The 12,303-nt window shown below is 47.3% G+C and overlaps 1 long non-coding RNA gene across 1 annotated transcript; it reads left to right on the top strand.

Annotated features, from left to right (window-relative positions):
• The first annotated feature begins 5 nt into the window (after positions 1-5).
• LOC121143919 lies at positions 6-11,402 on the top strand. Its single transcript, XR_005881223.1, has 3 exons — positions 6-417; positions 6,020-6,053; positions 10,021-11,402. It is a non-coding gene; the product is annotated as an uncharacterized LOC121143919 (long non-coding RNA).
• The last annotated feature ends 901 nt before the right edge of the window (positions 11,403-12,303 follow it).

Raw genomic sequence — 12,303 nt, 5'->3', positions numbered from 1 at the left:
GAGCGTGACGTCACGGGGAGCGGCCAGTGCGCGAGGGAGAGGGCGTGGCCGGCACAGCGCCCCGCCCTCTGGTGCGCCGTTGTTGGAGGGTGGGGGGCGTCAATCATCTACTTCCACTCCATCACCCACTCTGAGGAAAAAGCCAGCCAGGAGCAGCCCGCGGTGGACCAACTGACCCCGGGACGCCGAGTGTCCGGCGGGGCCGCTTCACATAATTGTCCCCTCCCCTGCGTGGGTTGCCCTGCATGCCCTGTACTCGAGCAGCCTCTTCCCGCCCTAGCCGCCGCCCTCAGACTCTCAGCTCACCTGTCCACGCCGAGGAGGCCGATCCAGGGATCACTGACAACTGAGCCATGCTCAGCTTCTCGTGCCTTTGTGCTCCGAAGTTGGGAGAGCTCTGGATTCCTCCAACTTCAGGTCGGTCCTCACCCACAGGGCCACGTGACGAGGAGGGGGGCAGGAGGATGGGCTGGATGGGGCCTTCCGAGGACCCTCCGCCCCTTGGTACCCTCTGTTCCGGAGCCTAGCACCAGAGATGGGGGGGCAGGTCTGGTCTGAAACCCCCACCTGCCCAGGAGTACACCTGCTCTTAGGAACACCAAGAAAGCACCTATTTTTCTCTGCAAACACTAGATGGAAGCGGAATGCATCCTTGGGGGCAAATTAAAAGCTGTTTTTCTTTGAGACTCATTCATACTTTCTAGCCATTCTAAAAGAAATGTTCTGTTCCTTCTGGGTTGGAGTTTTGACATATGCCTTAATACAAATCATTTGTCTACGTTTGGGAAATCACCTCATTTCTCTCCACCTCTCAGAAGCAGGTATGAACCAGAAAGTTCTGCACCCTGAGAGCACTTTAAGTCACAATAATGACACTTCCTGAGCTCTTCTGGTTGCCAGCTAGATACTAGAATGAACACTTACAAAGCAGTGTCTTAGTGAAGGACAGCAGCTATGAGATAGCATCACTCTTCTCTTTATACAGGCAAATGCCCAAACCACCCAATCTGCCTCCAGAATGTCCCCGAATCCTTCCGCTCCATTGCTCCCGATGCTGCCAAAGTATTCCCCAAGTACCATCGCCCACAGACCTGTTGAGAGCACCCCAAAGGCATCTGCTCTTGGCGGAAAGACCCACACACCCTCTCTTGTGGTTGCATTCTGCTCTGCGGCCCCATGAGTTTTCTCCCGGTGATGTGGAGAAGTCTCTCTCCCTGTTGCCAAGTTGCTTGCCTTTGGAGTGCCCTCTGAGTGGGATGTCCCCTCTCGCCCTCTTCAGTGATCTGTGCCTCTTCTAGACCTCAGTTCAATTTTTGCTTCTTTCAGAGGATGTCTCCTAATTGTTTAGCATCAAATCCCCAGTACCCAGAAGGTTATCAATAAACATTAGTATAGGCATGGCAAAACATTAAGGTTGTGTTCAAGAAAACAAGAAACAGAGCTGTGGGATCTAACCTGTCCTGGCCTTCCCAGACCTGGGATGGCTAGCCTTGACCTCATGGAGAAGCTTATTTCTCCATGCCCTCCTCCCTTCAACGCCTGCCCTAGTTTTTGTAGCACACAGACTGCTTGCAGGAAAACAAATCTAAAAGGCAGCTCACCTAGCTTCCAGGAAGCCCCAGGACAGGGGACTTTTCCACATGCAGAGAGCTGGTGGGACTCATCTTCCATTCCTCTGGCACCCTTCCACAGTGGTTGCCCTGGTTCCTTTGTCCTGCTGTTTGGGTCCCTGCTTGGTTGCTCCTCCAGTGGGTCAGCTAGGGATTTATGAAAGACAGCCGTGCCTTGTCTCTCTAGGACAGGTGCCTCTGAGCTTGGCAGGGTGTCAGAACAGCCCAGCACAGAGGGTCCATGCAGTTTGGATTGGGACCCTCAGGAGAGAAACCAGGCTGATAGATGTTCTGGGGAAGGAGTTGAGATTCTTGAGGCAGTTCAGCTCAGTCTTGCAGCCTTTTATTGCTGGGGATGTTCTCACAGAAGAAAGGGGCTCTTGTCATCGTTAGACTCCCCTGGGAACACTAGGAAGCAGAGTCCGTCTGGTTAAACTGCAATTTGGACATATCAAGTGTTGCTGAAAAATCAATGGGCCCTGGCTGGAGCTGGGAACCTTTGTGTGAATTCAGAGCTCACTGTTGTAGTGGGGTTTGTGTTCTGCAACTGGATCTGTGGTACCCAGTGATCCCTTTACCTCTTAAAGACCTTAAAGACCTTCCTTACCAGACTGAGTCCATCGCTATTTTCCTGCATGGTGTACATGATGGGGCTTGCTCCCTCCATGCCAGCACACATGCCGAGTTTCTGCAGACTACTGCCTAGACCCTTAGGTTGAGAAGGCTCACTTCTGGGTGATGTATTCAGTTCCCAAATGTCCAATCAAGTCATTTTCCTACTTCTGAGTCTGTTTCCTTGTGTACAAAATGATTTAGTGATATTGCATATTCAATTTTGCATTATAAACTCTGATGACTGCCCCAATAAGGAAGGTTGATATTATTTCTTCTTCTAGCCAAAGCTCTAGACCATGGATAACCCAGAGTGGTTAAAAGCACTGGTTTGGGGATATGATATACTTTGCTCTGTCACTAATGAGCTATGTGACTTCCTGACTATGAGAATTTGGTATCTTCAATGTACTGGTAGCATCTCATGTGTTTGAGCCCACCAAGAAGCTGACTTTGGAAGCACTCCTTCAGAACAAGTCTATTTGTCTCAAAGTGGCCTCCAGAGCCTCTTATCTGGAGATAATTTGCTCACCCCCAAGTCTGTGACAAAGAGGGAGGAAGAACAGCCCCAGAGTAAAAACAAAACGAAGAATGGCCCCAGAGTAGAAACACTGTGTCCTTGAGAACTGTTGGACGGTAAGTGATTTCCTGAAGATGCTTCTATTGTTTATCGAGTGGTATGGAAGAGCCAACAGTGAAAAAGAGAAGCCAGAAGCTCATCTGCAGAAGGTTTGTTCATTGACAAAGCTCTGTGGGAACTCCAGCTGACTGCCTCAACACCCACAGTCAGTTCCTGCTAGATGTTGTAAGCCCTGAGTTTGCTGGTTTTTGTTACTTTGCTCAGAAACCTCATCCAAATGGACTCATCCTGGACTCTATCAACATCTCCAACTGATTGCCTCAAAGTCCATTTCCGCTGGATGTTTTGAGTGCACAATTTGGTGATGCTTTTTCTGCCTGTCTCCTATTTGTTCTTTTATCTTGACTTGTTCTAAACTTAATAAACTCACTCATTCTCTGGACTCTATGGAATAGTGCCTAGAAAATGGTGCTAGTGTCATCTCTACCTGTCAAGGCTGCTGTGAGGATTAGGTGAAATTATCCAAATAACACATCGGCTTGTTTTGAGAGCCCAGCAGAAGGGAGCTATTATCACTAATTTGGGGCAACCTCAAGAAAACCCATAGGCTGCTGTGATGTGAGTTGGTCTGACAAATGCTCCTTATAAAACTTCAGGCACACAAATCAGACCTGAGAATCTTTGTTCACCTTCAGGTCTGAGACCTCTTGAAGGAGGGACTGGCTAGCTCTCTTCTCCCAGTGTCTCCAGATTCTGGGCTTCCCATGTGTGCAGGGTAGTTTATGTCAACTTGTCACAAGCTGGAATCACTGGAAAGGAGGGAACCTCAATGACAAAATGCCCTCACAATGCTGCTGTAAGGCATTTTCTTAATCAGTGATTGATGTGGGAAGGCTCAGCCCATGGTGGGTGCTGCCGTCTCTGGGCTGGTGGTCCTGGGTTCTATAAGAAAGCAGGCTGAGCAAGCCATGAGGAGCAAGCCATTAAGCAGCACTTCTCCATGGCCTCTGCATCAGCTTCTGCCTTCTGGTTCCAACCCTGCTTGAGTTTCTGTCCTGTCCTGACTTCCTTCAGAGACGGACTATGATGTGGAAGTGTGAGCCAAGTAAACCCATCCTCCTCGACTTCCTTGCTTTCGGTCATGGTGTTTCATCATAGCAATAGTAACCCCAACGAAGGCACCATGTTAGGGAGCTCCCCTCTAAAGTTCTCTGCACCCCACCTTGGCTGTTGCAGAGGATCTGTACTTTAAACTCACAGGAAACGGGCCAGGACTGTTTCAGTTAAGATGTTTTCATGTTCATTCTCTTTAAAAGATTTATTTTTATCTTGTGAATAGATGTTGTGCCTGCATGTATATCTATGTACCACATGCATGAAGTGCCTGAGGAGGCCAGAAAACGGTGACAGATCTTCTGGGAGCTGGGATTACAGAGGATTATGATGTGTTGTGTGGGTGCCAGGAATTGGACTCAGCTCCTCTAGGAGAACAGCTAGTGCTCTTAACTACTCTCCAACCCACCTTTTATATCTCTCTTCTCTGTCTCTGTCTCTCTCTGGTTTTTCAAGACAGGAGTTCTCTGTGTAACAGTCCTGACTGTCCTAGATCTCACTTTGTAAACCAGGCTGGCCTTGAACTCACTGAGATCCACCTCCCTCTGCCTCCTGAGTGCTGGGATTAAAGGTGTGCACCACCACCACCCAGCCTTATGTTATTTTTATGGTGAAAAAAATTGTAACTTTCTGAAACAAAAACTCAGATTTGTTTTTTGTTCCTGCCATTAAAAGACACAAGGGCCTCAGGCATGGTTGGATCTGGGGACTACATGGTATTATCCATTTCAGCCCTGCTTTCTCCTGAGCTGCTGTGTGACCATGCAGGTGGTTCCTGTTTTAGTTGTCAGCAGTTCCTGACTTACAATCTCTTCTTCCAGAAAGCCTCTTTGACTCTTCAGACGACAAAGAAACCTTTGAGAATGGAATACAGGATGAGAGCTGAGGTTGGGAAGCCAGGGAGCCTCTTTCCCACTCCCTGGAGCACTCTTAACCTCACCAGGGCCATCCTTAGAGCTAGGAACAGAGCAATTATTCCTCCTGGGTGTCCCTACTACTCTTGTGACTCCCTGTGGCAGGCAGAGTCCTCTGTAGGTACCAGGTGTGTGCCGGGATGTCTGGCTACGGAGCACCCAAATCTTGGCTCCAGCCTTAGAGACCTTTTCTACTTTGGTGTGTTAAAGCAGAGATAATCATCCCCTCCACCCCGGCCTCAGAGACATTCTGAGCATCACCACACAGTCAAAATCCCGAGCTGATGGCAGCCCTGCGGCTGCCTTCCAAAGTCATCTGATCCTCTTTGGATCTGTTCCTGTCAGCAATGATTTGGTTTCATTTCCTGGTATGAGGGCAGATTTTGATCTCACATCAGACAGACAGCAAGAAGAGAGAGAGAGAGACAGAGCGAGCGAGATAGAGACAGAGAGAGAGAAAGAGAGAGAGATAGAGAGAGAGAGAGAGAGAGGCCTTAGCATCAGAGGCAATGGTCCATGGTCCATTTGGAAGGTCAGGAAGTGAGGGGTCTAGGCTTGGCTTTAAGTTCTGTTCTGCCCCTGCTTGTTGTGGAACCTTGGCCATGCTGCAGAAGAGTTTAGGCCTCAATTGACACATTTGTAGAGGTCTGTGTAGTTTTGTAGAGCACTGAGGTCTGGCCAAGAGTGGGCCAATTCCTTTTCCTCCCCATCTTCAACACACAGAACCCAGACACAAAATGAGTGACTCTCCTGAGGTGGAGCAAACAATACAGTGAGAAAGGAGACCTATGATAACCACAGACCTCTCAGAATCTAGTGAATCCTAAGCATGACCTGCCAGACCCGCAATCAGACCCACCTCAGAAGCACCTCAGGGTCCACCTCCCTCCTTTCAGCATGCTGCCAGGGAAAGATGGTGGCAGGCCACAGGGTCTGGGGGCAAAGAGCAGAAAGATGAAGTACTGTGTGCATCACAAGTAGACTCCTAGAAATGTAGCTGTGCACACACACACACATACACACACTCACACACACACACAGAGACAGAGAGAGAGAGAGAGAGAGAGAGAGAGAGAGAGAGAGAGAGAGAGAGAGAGAATTCACTCTGACCTACTTTCATGCTCAGTTCTGTATTGCCCAGAGAGGAAAAAGATCCTTCCTAACTAATCTTTCGCCCCCTCTTATTCTAGGGTCTGCTCCAAGGGCATTGAAAATGCTAGGCAAGTAAGTACTCTACTGCATTTCTAGACCTGTTCCTGGCTACTCAAAAAAAGTTTTATAAACAATTCCAAATTTTCAAGTCACAAGCATAAACTGCTACAAAATACCTGAATGCCCTTTCCCCAGGTTACCTGACACTAAAATTTTATTACACACAAACCTTTTTTCTTGAAAGATTTCAGGACAAATTACATAAAATATGACCTTTTACCACTAACTCCATTATTATGCATTTACCAAAAATACAAGTATTCTGATGTACACCTGTAGTCAACCTCATACTTGGGAGGCTAAAATAGGAGGATTTTGAGTTACAGGCCAACCCTGGGGTGGTGGCACATGCCTTTGATACCAGCACTCAGGAGTCAGAGGCAGGTAGAAAGATCTCTGTGAGTTCAAGGCCACCATGGTTTATAGAGTGAGTTCCAAGACAGGTAGAGCTATATAGTGAGTGAGGCCCTGGAGAGAAAGAGAGAGAGACAGAAGGGGAGAGAGAGACAGAGAGAGACAGAGACAGAGACAGAGAGAGAGAGGGAGACAGAGACTGATGGGGGGGGAATGAGAATGCGTTAGGGGTCAACCTGGGCCACACAGAAAGCTCAAGATTAGTGAGTCTGTATCTCTAAAACTAGAAAAGAGAAAGGAGGGGCTTTTCTCTTACATAACCACACTACAGAGATAAACTTCATAAATTTACATTGATATAATATTTTTATCTAAATTATTCATGTTCCAGTTTTCTCTGTTGAAGTAGTAAAGTTCTTTATAACATTTTCCTCTAGTACAGGGGCCACCCGGGATCATGTCTCTTCAGCCTCTTTAATCTTGATGTTTCCACAGCTTTCTCTGTCCCTCATGCCTTTGACACAAAGAACACAATCCCCTCTGTCCATTACTCTATGCTGTGACTAAATTCTCAAAAAGGCCATTTAAGGGAGAAAGGTTTATTTTGGCTCATGGTTTGTGAGGGCACAGTCGCCTCGGCAGGGAAAACATGGCTGGGTTTGCAGTGGCAGGAGCATGCAGCAGGGCCTCCTTACATCCTGGAAGCCCAGGAGGCAGGGAAATGAAAGCTGGTACTCAGCTTACTTTCTCATGCCTTCCTTTTTATTCAGTTCAGGACCCCCCTCTATGGGATAGTGCCACCCACATCCTCACAGATGCACAGAGAGGTGTGTCCAATATATTAACAGAGCTGTATCACAATCACCCCCCAAAGAAACTCCATACCCATTATTGATCATCCCACATTGTCTCCCAAATTACCTGCCCTAGATAACCTGTAGTCTACTTTCTGTCTTCATGGATTTACCTATTCTGGATATTTCATATATCTGGAACCACGCAATGATTGGTCCTTTAAAGTGACTAGCCTCTTTTAATCAGTATAATGTTTCCATAATTCATCTATTTTGTAACATACCAGTGGTTTTTTGTGACCAAAATATAATCCATTGTGTAGACATGTCTCATTTTTATTTCGCTATTCACCACTGATGAGCATTTGAGTTGTTTCTACTTTTTGTGTATAGTCTGTGTGTGTGTGTCTCTCTGCCTCTGCCCCCCCGGTGCGTGCACACGCTAGTCTGTGTGTGTGTGTGTGTGTGTGTGTGTGTGTAGACCAGAAACTGATGAGGGGTGTCTTCCTCTCTTGCTTTTTCTCACTGAACCTGGAGTGACTGATTGGCTAAACTGACTGGCCAGCAAGCCCCAGGAATCCTCCTGTCTCTACTTCCCAGCTACGGGATTATAGGCATATTCTCTCCCAGCTCCCATGCCTAGCTTTTTATATAGGGGCTGGGGAGCCACACTCAGTCCCCATCTTGCTGACCTAAGTCACTTGCACAAGGCCGAACAAGTGATGAGTCTAACTGGACTAGCAATCCAGGAGCATCAGAGGACACGTTGGGAGTCGAGGGTGAACATGATGAAAGTTAAGCCTTGGAGAAAGAACGTGACCAGCAGACAGGACAGATTCTCGGAAAAACACCCTAGGAGGGCTGCTGCTGGGTGAGAGGTGTCTTTAGTCGCCCTAGTTCCTCATAGGAAGTCCTGACTGAAGGTTTGTCGGCTTCCTACTCTCATACCCACGTGTGGCACAGCTGCTCAAAGCTGCCTTCCTCAAGCTAAGTCACTTGGAATCACCATTCTGGTTGGCTCTCTGCCACCAGCAGCGTCTTACTACGTTGTCCTCCATTTTGTACCCAGTCACACAAACCAGCTGCATCAGCACTTGTGCCTGTGATAAAGTGGTTATCACACATGAGACCACGGAGACAGCAGGCATGGCCAGGGTCACCAAAGCTCTCCTTGTCTCCACCATGCTCTTCTGCTGTGTGTAGGATGTCACACATGACTGCCCCTCCTGTGGCATCAGTTCCAGTTTCTGCTCAGTAACTATTCAATTTTTCAACTTCCAATCAGGTTACAAGGCAAAGTCAACATCAAAGCTCAGATTTCAGCTAAATTTGTGTTTCTGCTTCAGGAATTTTGTAGGGAATATTAGTCAGACTTTTAATTGCTGGGATCAACTTCCCAAGGAAGTCAGAGTGTGTGTGTGTGTGTAGACAGACAGACAGACAGACAGACAGACAGACAGACAGACAGACGGGATTTATTAGAATGGCTTACAGGCTGTGGTTCAACAATGGTCATCTACCAATAGAGGGCCCAAGGATCCAGTAGTTGTTCAGTTGTCTCTGCTGGCCTTCAGTATACGCTGGAATACTGAAGAAGTGGGCTCAAATATCAGAGTGGACTTGCTGACAAGAATAAGGGCAAGCAGGCAGAGAGCAAACCTCCTTCTTCCATGTCCTCATTTAGGCTGACAGGCAAAGTGTGGCCTAGGTCAAAGGCGGATATTCCCACCTCCAAAGATCTGGGATCAAGCTGGGTCTTCCCACTTCACATGGTTTAATTAAGAAAAAGCCCCTCACAGATGTGTCCAGCTGCTTGGGTGTCAGGGTGTTCTGTGTTGTGTATGGGTTGGTTACACTTCTAAGATGAAGTTTAAGGCCTGTATGACAGCAGGAAGGTTCAGCCTCTGATAAGCTGAACTGAATTCAAACAGATGTACAAAGGCATATTTACTGATTGTTACACAAAGCTGTTTTTTGGGTAAAGTATTTTCTCTTAGCAAGATTGTGTCTAGTCTATATGTCTCTCTAAAGGAAAGCATCACCTACTCTCATGAGTTTACCCCTTTATTGTGTATTGTTTGCAATACACAATAATCCAAGAGCCTCATGTGTGCAGGAAGTGTCTTGTGACCAAAGTCATTCTAAGGCTGCAACACCTCTTCAGAAAAACAATTCTAAAATCACAGGAGAAAAATCACTGTTTTCCACAAAGATTCTTTACTGTTTACCACAATGATTCTTCAAGGCCAAGTACTTCTAGAAAACAACTACTCATTCTACTGTCTACCCCATATAAAGTGTGTGGTGATATTTTGTTTATGAGCTAACAAATAAAGCTTAAGATCAGAGTGCACAGCTAGCCACAGTAGTCAGTCATAGAAGCCAGGCAGTGGTGGCACACAGCTTCAATCCCAGCACTGGGGAGACAGAGGCAAACAAGTCTCTGTTAATTCAAGGCCACACTGAGCTACATGAAATTGATCTAGTCTAAAAAAAAAAAAAAACAGAACTCACACAAAGGTGATCTCCGCACTTGGGATCTCACTCCTTTAATCCCAGCACTAGAGAGGAATATAAGGTGGGAGGAGACAGGAGCTCAGTGCAGTGTGAGGTTTGGTGGAGACAGATGCAGTCTGGAGATGCAGTCTGAAGACAGGATTGCCTCTTGGGTCTGAGCATTGGTAGAGGTGAGAACTCTCTAGTGGCTGGCCGCTTTGCTTCTCTGATCTTTAGCTTTAACCCCAATATCTATCCCTGGGGTTTTATTAATACCAACTAGAATTCCTGCTATAACAGTGACTCTGCTAAATTCCTACAACACTGGGTTTTAGTTAATTCCAGATGTGGTCAAGCTGACAACCAAGAACAGCCATCACAGCAACTTAAAGGAGGGAGGGATCATTTTGCTCCTGACTTTCAGAGGACTCCACCCGTAGTGACTTGGCTCTGTGTCTCTGACCCACTGTGAGGCAGAACATCGTGGTGATGGGAGTGTGTGCAGCAGGAGGAGGCTGTTCACTGCGGGACAGACAGGAATCACCAAGCAAGGAAAGGACTGGAGAAACCTTCGAGGGCACATTTCCCTGGAGAACCCACCTCCTAAAATAGAGTCACCAGCTGGAGACCAAACACTCTAGCCCCGAACCTGGGAGGATGTAAAAGAAAAAATGAGTAGCGATGGTATGGGGGTGGCAGTATTGTGAATAGCTTGAAATCACCTAAATCAATGACTAATTATTAGGCCAAGCAGAGTGAGATTCTAAACCAGTACTCTCGGTGGTCTATATCAGTTCAGCATGTGGTCAATCATTTATCAACAATCAGCTCTGACCTTCAGAGCCCAATTTGGTAGCATTTTATTTTGAATTTCAGGCATTTAAGTTCCCAGGCAAATAGTATGGGCAACTAACTGAAACACAGGTCAACTCCATTTTCCAACCACTAGGTGGCACCAGTCCCAGGACTTGCCTGTGACTTGGTGCTATGGTTAGCCTGGTGTGTCACCACAATGCTCTAAGTTCTTGCTGTGTGAGTGAAGGAGCTTGCCAGGGCAGTGCTGCCAGGCTTACTTTGAGGAGCCAGTGTCCTTGATGGGCCTGGACTCACGACTCCAATGACTAACTCATCCTAATGAAAATAGCCACTGCGAACTCATTGTCCATCTCCAACACTCTCCTCATGTTCGCTGGGTTTTTGCCTTTCTCCACCAGACTCTCAAATCACCAAAGACAGAGATGTATTCTGTTCACTGCTGTAACCCTAGCTCCTACAGTGCCTAGTACTTACTAGGCTGTCAGTAAATATACATTGCATAAATTAATGAATAAGCAAACATGCAACACAGAAGTATTAGCAACTAAGGACTGTAGTTGCATTTCCCTTGGGAAACTGAAAACCAAGCAATACTGAGCTGTTGTCATTGTTTGTGGGAGGTGGGCTTAATCTGTATTGTTTTAATTCAACTAGAACAGCTTGCCTCTAAATTAAAGTGGTTTCGTCTTCTAAATCTATTTTGCTCCTACCATGCTGTCTGGGGAGATCTTTGATAGACCTTTGTATCTTTTACTATTTTAAGAGTCCTGCTCTGTAGCCTTGGTTGCTCTGGTGGTTGCTATGTGCCCAGGAAAGCCTCCAAAAGACAGCCACAACACTGCCTTCCCAGTGCTGGGATTACATGTGTGAGCTACCATATCCAGCTTACTTGTGACTTTGTGGCTATATTCTCTGCCTTTAAACATTGGAATAGCCCTGCTGGGCCACCAGTCAGTCTCCTGCAGGCTGATATGAATACCTAGAGAAAGGAGATAGGCTGGCCTCTTCCAGGATTTGCTTTGGGGACAGCTCATGGATGGTTTATTGGGTAGTCATGGGGAAGAAGGATCCCTGTATTTAATGAGGAGCCATTTAGCCTCTGTTGATCCATTTCCTGTCAGATGCTCCTGAGAAGTGGTGTAAACGTGGGTAAAGCTCTCAGAACCCACTCAGTCTGGAGCAGGAAACAGATGCATACAATCCTACACAATGGCATCTTTTCTGGCTTGAGAAGATTGCAGCTGGGCCTGGAGGGGGATCTCTGGGTGCACAGGTTGACCAGCTGAGGCAGTCTGCAGCAGGTCACAGCCCTGGTCCATCTTTCTGCAAAGTTCTCCCCAAGGGCAAGTGAATCCTTACTTCTTGCGCTCAGCCTTTGCCTTCCTCAAGTTCCCACACGCCAAGTAAGAATCATCTGCAAACTTCAATCCAGCAAATGCCTATCGGCACTGCACTTAACAGTGCAGAGGATGATTCAGAGGAAGCAATTTCCCCCTGGGAAGGTAGTCATCTGTTGGTGTGAAAAGGCAGGCTCTCATTAGCATTGCAAAGGAAGGAGAATGTTGCTGGATCCACAGATGCAGCCCGGCAGTACACGGCTACATAACAGTATCCGCAGCTGGAAGGTGGGGCGCACGGGCTCCCATGCCTACTCAGAACTCCCCCACGGAGCCAGCTCTAATGGCAGGAAGGTGGACTCTCAGCTCTGGAGCCCTACCCTCCTCCCACCCAGATGGGTGCCTGATCTGTGACACCAGCCTCCCACATACTATTTCTGTGCCTGCTTCCTCAAAGCCATCCAC

This window comes from Mesocricetus auratus, unplaced genomic scaffold (genome assembly GCF_017639785.1).
Source record: "Mesocricetus auratus isolate SY011 unplaced genomic scaffold, BCM_Maur_2.0 Super-Scaffold_4256, whole genome shotgun sequence".
Lineage (NCBI taxonomy): Eukaryota > Metazoa > Chordata > Mammalia > Rodentia > Cricetidae > Mesocricetus > Mesocricetus auratus.
This window is presented reverse-complemented; position numbering and strand designations above follow the sequence as displayed.